Below are 9,785 nucleotides of genomic sequence, written 5' to 3'. Positions count from 1 at the left end.
ACTTTTTTTTTTTTTTTTGACTCTGTGGCTATTTAGATGTCTTTGCCTATGTCTTTGGTAGCAGAACTTCAGGGATTTTTTAAGGAAGTAGTTTCTTATATAGATTGTTCCTTAAAAACAAAACAAAACTAAAGACAATGGAAACCAGAAGCTTTCTGTATCCTTTTTTGTCAGTCTCCTTTCCCCGGAGGGAAGGATGGGATCCCAGTGGTTTCCTTAACTCTGAGGACAGCACACAGCAAACCTGAAGATATTTCTGACTCTCACAGTTTGACTTTTGCTAGAGATAGAGTAGGACTACTCTTAAAAAGATATATTATTAAAAGCATATCTATGTGTATGAATACCTCTATGTATGTGTAATTATGGTTAGAGACATGGCTTGCTTTGTACATATTTTCTCTATAAAGTTTAATCATTGATTAGGAGACCTCACAACTTTCCTGTAAGTTGGCCAGACATACTGGAAATACAAGAGTCTTGAGAGATCACTTAGGTTCCCTATGTTGGGATGGTTTAGGAAAAAATGCCGGGAGATCCCTGCCTACCATACTTGTGATATTTGCAACTTTGGCTATCAGCTAAGCTTAAGTTTGCTTGAGTTTAGAAGAGGATAAGGTTATGACCTTGATCAAGTTCTTGATTAGAGGAACAACTATCCTAGCGGAGGAACACGTGTATTTAGGTGGCAGTTGCCCTCGCAGTTCCTATCTGTGACACTTGGTGGAGGTGGTCTGCTGGGTGGCCTGTGTCCTCCCATCTTAGCTGCCCCCACCAGTGACCCCTGCCCTGGAATGGCTGCCAGGACCACTGAGAAGGTACTGCCTTCACCAGCTTGGTTGGGTTTGGTATAGTACTTGGCTTCCGGCCTTTAACCTTCTCATCTCTAAGATGGGAATAGGTTGTCCTTTGCTCCTTTTGGTAGTTACAAGATATTTTTTAAAAATCCAGGCACTTTATGTCTTACCCTGGGAGGATGGTACCTGTATAGAGCTTCCTAGGGAGTCTCAAGTACCCTCTTCCAGGAGATGAGGAAATAGCTCAAAGTGCTCTAAACACCATCAGACCCTAAAAGTTGAACATGGAGAACGGGAACAACCCACAAAGCAGGAGGTGAGAAGCTATTTGGGGCCCAGGGGAGGGACCAGGGGAGGGAAGCATTGTGAATTTGGACAGGGCTAGTGAGGGTTGAGAGCATGGCCTGTCGAAGCTGTTGTCCCCATCTTGGGGCCCTTTGGAGTGCTGTAGGAAATTGATCCATAATTAGGTTAAACGTTTACCCTATCATGGAGTTTATTCTCTTTGCTTAGAAGAAAATCCCTTGCTGTGAAAGAGGAGGAAGCAGGCATTAGCATTATTTCCGACTCCAAGATTGAGCTTTTGGGTGCTGGGGTAATGTAAGTACCCTGTAAGTATGTATTCTAAAGAGAGTATTCTTTTTTTTTTTTTTTTTTTTTGCGGTACGCGGGCCTCTCACTGTTGTGGTCTCTCCTGTCGCGGAGCACAGGCTCCGAAAGCGCAGGCTCAGTGGCCATGGCTCACGGGCCCAGCCGCTCCGCGGCATGTGGGATCTTCCCGGACCGGGGCACGAACCCGTGTTCCCTGCATCGGCAGGCAGACTCTCAACCACTGCGCCACCAGGGAAGGAAGCCCTAAAGAGTATTCTTGACTTCTTGACCTGTGTGCCAAGTAAGGGAACTGAAACAAGTATTAAATGGCCTAAGCTTGAGAGCAGTAAGTATGCTGTTTTGAAACACTGTGTGACTTAGTTTTTGCTCTTATTCTGACTCCTCTGCCCCTTAGCCTTACTCCAAATTACTGAGGCATCATTACACTTAAAAACTCACATCGGAAGCCTGACTGGGGATTCTGCAGTGGGGGAGCAGGGCTGCGCTCTGCACACATTTACTTCTCCCAGGCTGGGGTCATGTTGAGTCCCTGCGAGGGCGATGTGCTTGGGAGGTGCAGAGAGAAGAAGGGGCTGAGGTTCTCATTCCTGTGTTAATCCAAGTTAACATTATCAGGCCTGAATTTTATAAGCGGTAAGCTTCATGATTTGAAACAGTTTTCCTCACTGAGATGGGCTGTGGCGGAGTTGATTCTGATCCCCACTTCAAAGGGTGCTGGTCTCCAAGGGGAGGGGTTGGGGGCTGGGAAGAACACGGCAGGCCTTTGGTTTATATTTACTTTCTGGCTCAGCCTTACTTAGTTCCTCACTTTGTGTTATATAATATGCAGAAATATTCATTCATTAGTACATGTAAGCTAATTTGTAAATAAATATTAGGTTGAACCACAAGCAGTCAACCATTTTGATCTTCCAAAATGGCACTTATCATGGTTTAACAACATACACATGTTGGGGGTAGGTGTGCACCAACTTTTCACCGTTCGTGTACAAGAATAAACATTAGCTGAGAATTCCCTGGTGGTCTCGTGGTTAGGACTCCACGCTTGCACTGCTGTGGGCCAGGGATTGATCCCTGGTTGGGGAACGAAGATGCCATAATCCGCGTGGTGCCAAAAAAAAAAAAAGAATAAACATTAGAGACCCCTGGCCAATACAGCCCTCCTCAGATCCCCATCCCCACTCCCCATAACTTACTTCTCTACCCAAGGGTGCTTTAAAATATCTAATCTGGGGCTTCCTTGGTGGTGCAGTGGTTGAGAGTCTGCCTGCCAATGCAGAGGACGCGGGTTCATGCCCCGGTCCGGGAAGATCCCACATGCCGAGTGGCTGGGCCAGTGAGCCATGGCCGCTGAGCCTGCGTGTCCAGAGCCTGTGCTCCGCAACGGGAGAGGCCACAGCAGTGAGAGGCCCGCGTACCGCAAAAAAAAAAAAAAAAACCAATCTAATCTGAATAAGTAATACATGCAAGTGGCATATATTCAAGTGGTACTGAAGTGCGGTCAGTGAAAAGTCAGTCCACCTGTCCCTCTGCTCCCAGTTGTCCTTCCCGGAGACAATTTCCTGTGTACCCTTCCAGAAGAACCTTGTACATTCGTGAGCAACATGCACACGTATGTGTGACTATTACCGAAAGGGGAGCATACTTTTTTCAGCTAGTAATATAGCTTAGAAAATGTTCTATAAATGCAGCGGCCCCGTTTCTGTTGGCTACCTAATACTCCATTACATTTGTTACCAAAATCTATCTAACCCAGTCCTCTACTGATAGTGTTAATGTTATTTCCCATCTTTTGCTGTTTCAGGCAGTGTTGTGGTGCGTTACACACATCATTTTGCAAACACAGTGCTTAGCGGTGGGATGGCTGAGCCAAAGGGTTGAAATATGTGGAACTCACTGACTTTATCTTCCATATCACTTTAAAAATAGGAATACAGGGACTTCCCTGGTGGCGCAGTGGTGAAGAATCCACCTGCCAGTGCAAGAGACACAGGTTCAATCCCTGGTCTGGGAAGATCCCACATGCCGCGGAGCCACTGAGCCTCCAAGCCACAACTGCTGAAGCCTGTGCGCCCTAGAGCCCGGGCGCCGCAACTACTGAAGCCCGCGTACCTAGAGCCCGTGTTCCACAGCAGGAGAGACCACCGCAGTGAGAAGCCTGTGCACCGCAAAGAAGAGGAGACCCCGCTCGCCGCAACTAGAGAAAGCCCGCGCTCAGCAACGAGGACCCAGTGCAGCCAAAAAAAAAAAAAAGGAATACAAGTATTTCTTTCTCCTTTTCCTTTCCTCCCTATTTGTCCAGTTCCTGAGAATTTTTCTTGGATAATTTGTTACCCAGAACAGTTGGAATTTTCTGGAACTCTAAACTTTGTAGGGCGGACTGTGAACTCTGGTGTTGCTTTCCAGGTGGAGCTGCAAAGACCACTGAGAATTCCCTGTTTTTGCCTTAGCACTTACTTTCCATATTTTTCTCTTTAGATTTGTGTTTTCGGATCCTGCCAAGCATCCCAGTTTCTAGGCCCTGTGCTCAGGCCTGGGCTGGCAGCCCTGTGGGCTAAGCAGGCCCCCTGCTCCCCAGGCAGTCCTTACCAGGAGGTGCCAGCAGGTGGCAGGCAGAGCACCACAGCGCCCCTGGCCTTTAGCGAGGCTCTTCTCTGGAGAGCAGCCAGAATCAGAGCCTTGGACCCTTCCCAGTGACCTGCCTCCTAGCAACCTCCTAACCCTGTGCGGTGGGTGGGTTGCCCAGTCCATTTCTGCCACCTAGTTTTGCAGCCATTTCTTAAATGGGTGTGCAGCTTAAGATCACCCGTAGCGGCCTTGAGTCGGGCTTTGAGGCCACACCCCAGAATGACAGCCTGGGGCCTCCTCCCCGTCCAGGAACTAGCCGGAAGGATTTACATACCATGGCCTGGGAAGGCTTCATTTTCCTTAATTGTAGGGCCCTACTTCCTGTCCCTTTCAGCCAAATCTCCCACACCCTTCCCATGAACTAGGAGGCCCCCAGAACAGGCTCTTACTCACCACCCTCTACCCACCCTGCTATATGGTCTAGGGAAAAAAAATGAGCCAGAGGTTTGAGAATCCCTGGGGCAAAAGTGCTAGGATCCCGGAACTTCCTTCTTTAGTGGCAGGAACCCCTGGAGACCAGCTGGGCCCAGGGCTTGGGCTGATGGCACTACCCCTCCCCCAACTCTCGATTTGTGTCCCCTTGAATCCCAGTCTGTTTGTCATAGAGACCTGCCCAGCGCCTCCTTCAGGGCAGGGGGCTTGCCCTTCTGTGTAGGGGAGACACAGTCTGGCTTTTCCAGGGGACCCCGGGGGGAGGAGGGAGGGCACAGAGCGTGGCAGGAAGAGGGAGGAAGTGGCAGCTGGATGGTGACTGGTGGCCTCTCCCAGCCACTCCCCCCTACCACCCTGCAGGAGACCAGTGCTGTTTGGGGTGTTAGCCGCACTGGGGTGGAGGTTGCCCAGGAGCTGCTCTCCTGGAGCCCCAAAGCTCTCCTGCTCCTAGTTTAGGCCCTCAGATCTTTAGGGACTGTAGGGTTTCGTCAGGCTGGCGCGGTGCGATGGGGACAGCGGGGGCGGGGACCTCCAGGCAGGGAATTGCGTCCAGTTCTCTGCCAGGGAGGCCAAGGCTTCCGTAGTCATCCTGCGCCCCAGTGTGGTTAACCCGAGTGCAGGACAGAACTTGCAAGAAGACCCAGGGTCAGGCCCCTGCTGGTGAGAGCCCCAGGGTGGGGTGTAGGGGCCTAGGGGGGTTGGGGGAAGGGCTGGCAGGAGGCCATCCTCTGTGAGCGCCCCAAGGTCATTTCCCAATGCAGGGATTTGCATACGCTCCCCTTTGGCTTCTCAGCCCCTGGAACCAGGAAAACAAAAGGAGGAAAGAGCCGGCAGGGCAGTGACTGGAGCTTGATCCCCTCCAGCACCTCAGTGGCTTGAGATCCTGTCACGTTCTGGCCCTGCCACTCTCTCCTTCACACTTTTTTCCCCCCAAGTATTTCTATTTTCTTTTATTATTTAAATTTTTTTTTTTTGGCGGTACGCGTGCCTCTCACTGTTGTGGCCTCTCCCGTTGCGGAGCACAGGCTCCGGACGCGCAGGCTCAGCGGCCATGGCTCACAGGCCTAGCCGCTCCGCGGCATGTGGGATCTTCCCGGACCGGGGCATGAACACGTGTCCCCTGCATCGGCAGGCGGACTCTCAACCACTGCGCCACCAGGGAAGCCCTATTTTAAAAAATTTTTATTGGAGTATCGTTGATTTACAATGTTGTGTTAGTTTCAGGTGTACAGCAAAGTGACTCAGTTATACATATACATATATCCGCTCTTTTTTAGATTCTTTTCCCCTATAGGTCATTACAGAGTACTGAGTAGAGTTCCCTGTGCTGTACAGCAGGTTCTTATTAGTTATCTGTTTTATGTACAGTAGTGGGTACATGTCCATCCCAATCTCCCAGTTCATCCCTCCCCAACACCCCTTCCCCTTGGTAACCATAAGTTTGTTTTCTACAGCTGTGACTATTTTTGTTTTGTAAATAAGTTCATTTGTACCATTTTTTTAGATTCCACAGAGAAGCAATATCACGTGGTACTTGTCTTTCTCTCACACTTTACAACCGTGTTGTGAGGTAGGCCAGGAAGCCCAGGCCCCGAGAGGGCCGCCCAGGCCCCGAGAGGCCCCACAGCCAGTGAGGGGGACCCGAACCCAGGGCTGCTCCCTCCTGTGCTGCCACCAGCCACACTGAGGTGTCCTCTTGTCAAATCTAGGGAGAAGCAGGGACCATCATGTCCCTTTCACAGGCGGGGACGCTGAGGCCTCGTGAATAAAGATGCTTCAGTGGGTGGGGCAGGAGGTGGTGAGGAAAACTTCGCAGTTAAAACCCAAGTCCTGGGAAAGAAACATGCTGGGCATTGGGCCTGGCAGCCTCTGAGCAGCGCTGCCCGGAAGCCAGATTGAGAAAGAGGCCTGAAGGGGAAGCTCTGAACCCTGGACGGCCAGCCCAGCCAGGCCGAAGCTGCCGGGAAAGCAAAGACGACAGGGCAGTGAACTGACTCAGTCCTCCACGAGCCCGGCCCCAGCTCGCACCTGCCGTGTGGGCTCTGCTGCCCTTGTCCGTGCCTGCCGGCGAGCCAGCAAGGCCAGGCGGTACTACAGCAAGCCCGGACCTGCTGCCCACTGCCGCCTGTCCACTGCCCACTGCCTGTGGAATCTGCCCCTTCCTCCCCTCCCCACAAAGCAGAAGCAGTGAATGACCAAGAGTTCAGCTCTGGTCAGGAACCAAGTGTGAGCCTTCACGCTTACGGAGAGCAGGCTGGTGGGATGGACAGAGGGGGGAAGGCGCCCGACTTCTCCTTCCAGGCCCCCCTTGCGGCCTCACGGCCTTCACGACCCTCCCCGCCCCGTGGTGTGCAGAGAGGGGGCCGCGTGGGTGGGACTGCTGGCGCACCTGCCATGAGCAGGGCCGTGGGGTGGTCAGGCCAGCGCTCCCGCGGGAGGGTCCCCATGCAGATATAACTCCACATGGCTGTGAGGGGCGGGGCTGAGGGCACCCCCTCCACCTCCATCCCCCTCAGGGGCCCGAGAGTCACTGCGAACCGGTGTCTGGGTCCCTCCCTTCCTCAGGTTTGTGGGGCCAGGGGACCCCAATCAGAGGCCCTGCCTGAGTCCTCCTCCGTGGGACCTCGGGCAAAGTCACTCATTATCAGTCAGCGGCTGATAATGAACTGGACAGTCCGGTATTTTAGCTTCCTGTCTATAAACACAAAGGCCCATAAGTAGCCTTTAATCTGGAATACTGTTCTCGACTGGAAAAACTATTTTATAAACGAGGCAGCGACATTTCCTGGTGCAGGTAAAGCGTCCCAAGGCAGCTGGATGCGACAGGCACAGAGCGCCTGGAAAAGCGCGACATGGGGGCTTGGAAGTAACGTTTGCTGCAGTCACTATCACGTCGTGCACGCAGATTCCTGCCTCAAGTGCAGGCTTCTACAGAGCGTTCTGGGCCAAGAGCAACTGGCGGGGGGCGGGGGGTCCCTAATGTGCAGGGAGATCACTGGGGTGGCCTTTCCTACAACATGCTGCACAGCCATTCTATGGGAAAGCAGTTTCTAGAAAAAAATAGATACAATAAAAGCTTCACAAATAAAAAGTACAAATTGGGTGAAATGTTCAAAGATGTTCTTTTTTTTTTTTAATTTTTTTTTATTTTTGGCTGTGTTGGGTCTTCCGTTTCTGTGCGAGGGCTTTCTCCAGTTGCAGAGAGTGGGGGCCACACTCTTCATCGTGGTGCGCCGGCCTCTCACTATCGCGGCCTCTCTTGGTGCGGAGCACAGGCTCCAGACGCGCAGGCTCAGTAGTTGTGGCTCACGGGCCTAGTTGCTCCGCGGCATGTGGGATCTTCCCAGACCAGGGCTCGAACCCGTGTCCCCTGCATTGGCAGGCAGGTTCTCAACCACTGCGCCACCGGGGAAGCCCAAAGATGTAATTCTTAAAACTGTTTTTTCCACTGCTGATGGTGTTTGGGGATCATCTGACTGTCCAGCTTTTCACTTAAAATATTTAACATTTATACCTCATTTTTATCTGAAAAAAAAATTGTGTAGGACTTCCCTGGTGGTGCAGTGGTTAAGAATCCGCCTGCCAATGCAGGGGACACGGGTTCGAGCCCTGGTCTGGGAAGAATCCCACATGCCACGGAGCAACTAAATCCGTGCGCCACAGCTACTGAGCCTGTGCTCTAGAGCCCACGAGCAACAACTACTGAGCCCGCGTGCCTCAACTACAGAAGCCCGGGTGCCTAGAGCCCGTGCTCCGCAACAAGAGAAGCCACTGCAATGAGAAGCCCGCACACCGCAATGAAGAGTAGCCCCCGCTCGTCACAGCTAGAAAAAGCCTGGGCACAGCAACGAAGACCCAATGCAGCCAAAAATAAATAAATAAAATAAATTAATTTTTAAAAAAAATTGTGTATTCCTGCCTGGCCCTTTCCCTTCCAGGGGCAGATGGGAAGGTTGAGATGGTGGGTGGAGGTGAACACAACACGGATGATCCCACATCCTCCTGTAAGGAGGTGCCATCATCATCCCCACTTCATAGATGCGGAAACTGAGACCCAGAGGGGTAGTCACTTGCCCCAGGTAACATTCGTGGTGGCAGAACCTGTTCTTGTGTTTGGGGCCAGGGACCCCTAACCTCCTGCTTGGAGGTTACCCTGGCAGGGCCTCTCCAGGCTGATTCCACCCCAGTGCCCCCTACTCCACTCCGGGCCTGAAGCAGGGCAAGATCTGGGAGGACGGGACAGAGCTGAGGCCTTAGGCCCACTCTACAAGCTGTCCTGGAACGCTCAGCTCTGGTCACGGGGCAGACGGAGGGGCCAGCCTGATCCATCCCCCTACTCACCCGCAACAGCACCCCTTCCCCATGCTGAAGCCTCAGGACTCCAAGCTTCACGCTTCTGCTCCCTGACACTCTGCCCATGTGTCCACAGCCGCCTCCTCTCAAGGCCTGACCCGAGGCCTCAGGAAGGACTCCTCTACCCCAAGGGACAGAGTACTCTCGGCAGAGCTCAGAAAACCCTCCTTCCAGAGAGGGTCAGGGAGCTGGCGTGGAGGCAGATCCGGGGTGCCCACCTGCTGACCTTCCATCACCCAGGAGCCGGCTCTACCCGGAAGCAGCAAAGACCATCACCTCTTAGAGGGGCTCACATTGTACTTTATTGATGTGTGAAGAGAGGCAAGGGCTTTCCAGTTAAAATATTTAACATTTACACCTGTACACACACATACACATGTCCCCCTTTGGGGAAGGGCGAGACGGCTCTGAATACAGAGAAAGGGGGGAGGAGAGGGTGGGGCAGAGTGCCCTTGACCCTGCAGGGGTGATGGGATAGGAGCACAGAGTGGGACGGAAGGGGGTTATTAAGAAGCAACTTGCTTACTAACATGAAGCCCCGTGCCCGCTAGAGCACGGACGAGGCCTCATTGGCTTAGAGGAGGGCCCACAGAGGGCGGGCACACGGTGCCCAACGAGCCGGCCAAGGCCGGCATCCCAGGGACGGGGCGGAGGTGGGGGGCCGTGCAGAGGGCCCCCAGCCCAGGCCTCTGCTCCCCGCTGCCTCCCTCCCCGCCCTCTGAGAGAAAGGAGGGTTTGGGCCTCAGCCACAGACTGACAGCCGTTACTGGCAGCGTCTCCTTAAACTACAGATACAATGTGCATCAACAGGGTGATCGCTCCTGACCCCTTGGGCAGATGCCTAGAGGTGCCAGAACCAATCCTACAGTATCTTTGGTTTGTGGGTTCTCTTCCCTACTTGAATCCTCCCTCTGTCCAGCCTCCAGGCTGGGGCCGGGGCTGGGCTGCTTGAAGGCTCAAAGC

Source organism: Hyperoodon ampullatus, assembly GCF_949752795.1.
Source record: "Hyperoodon ampullatus genome assembly, chromosome: 2".
Lineage (NCBI taxonomy): Eukaryota > Metazoa > Chordata > Mammalia > Artiodactyla > Ziphiidae > Hyperoodon > Hyperoodon ampullatus.
Note: the sequence above shows the minus strand (reverse complement) of the source record.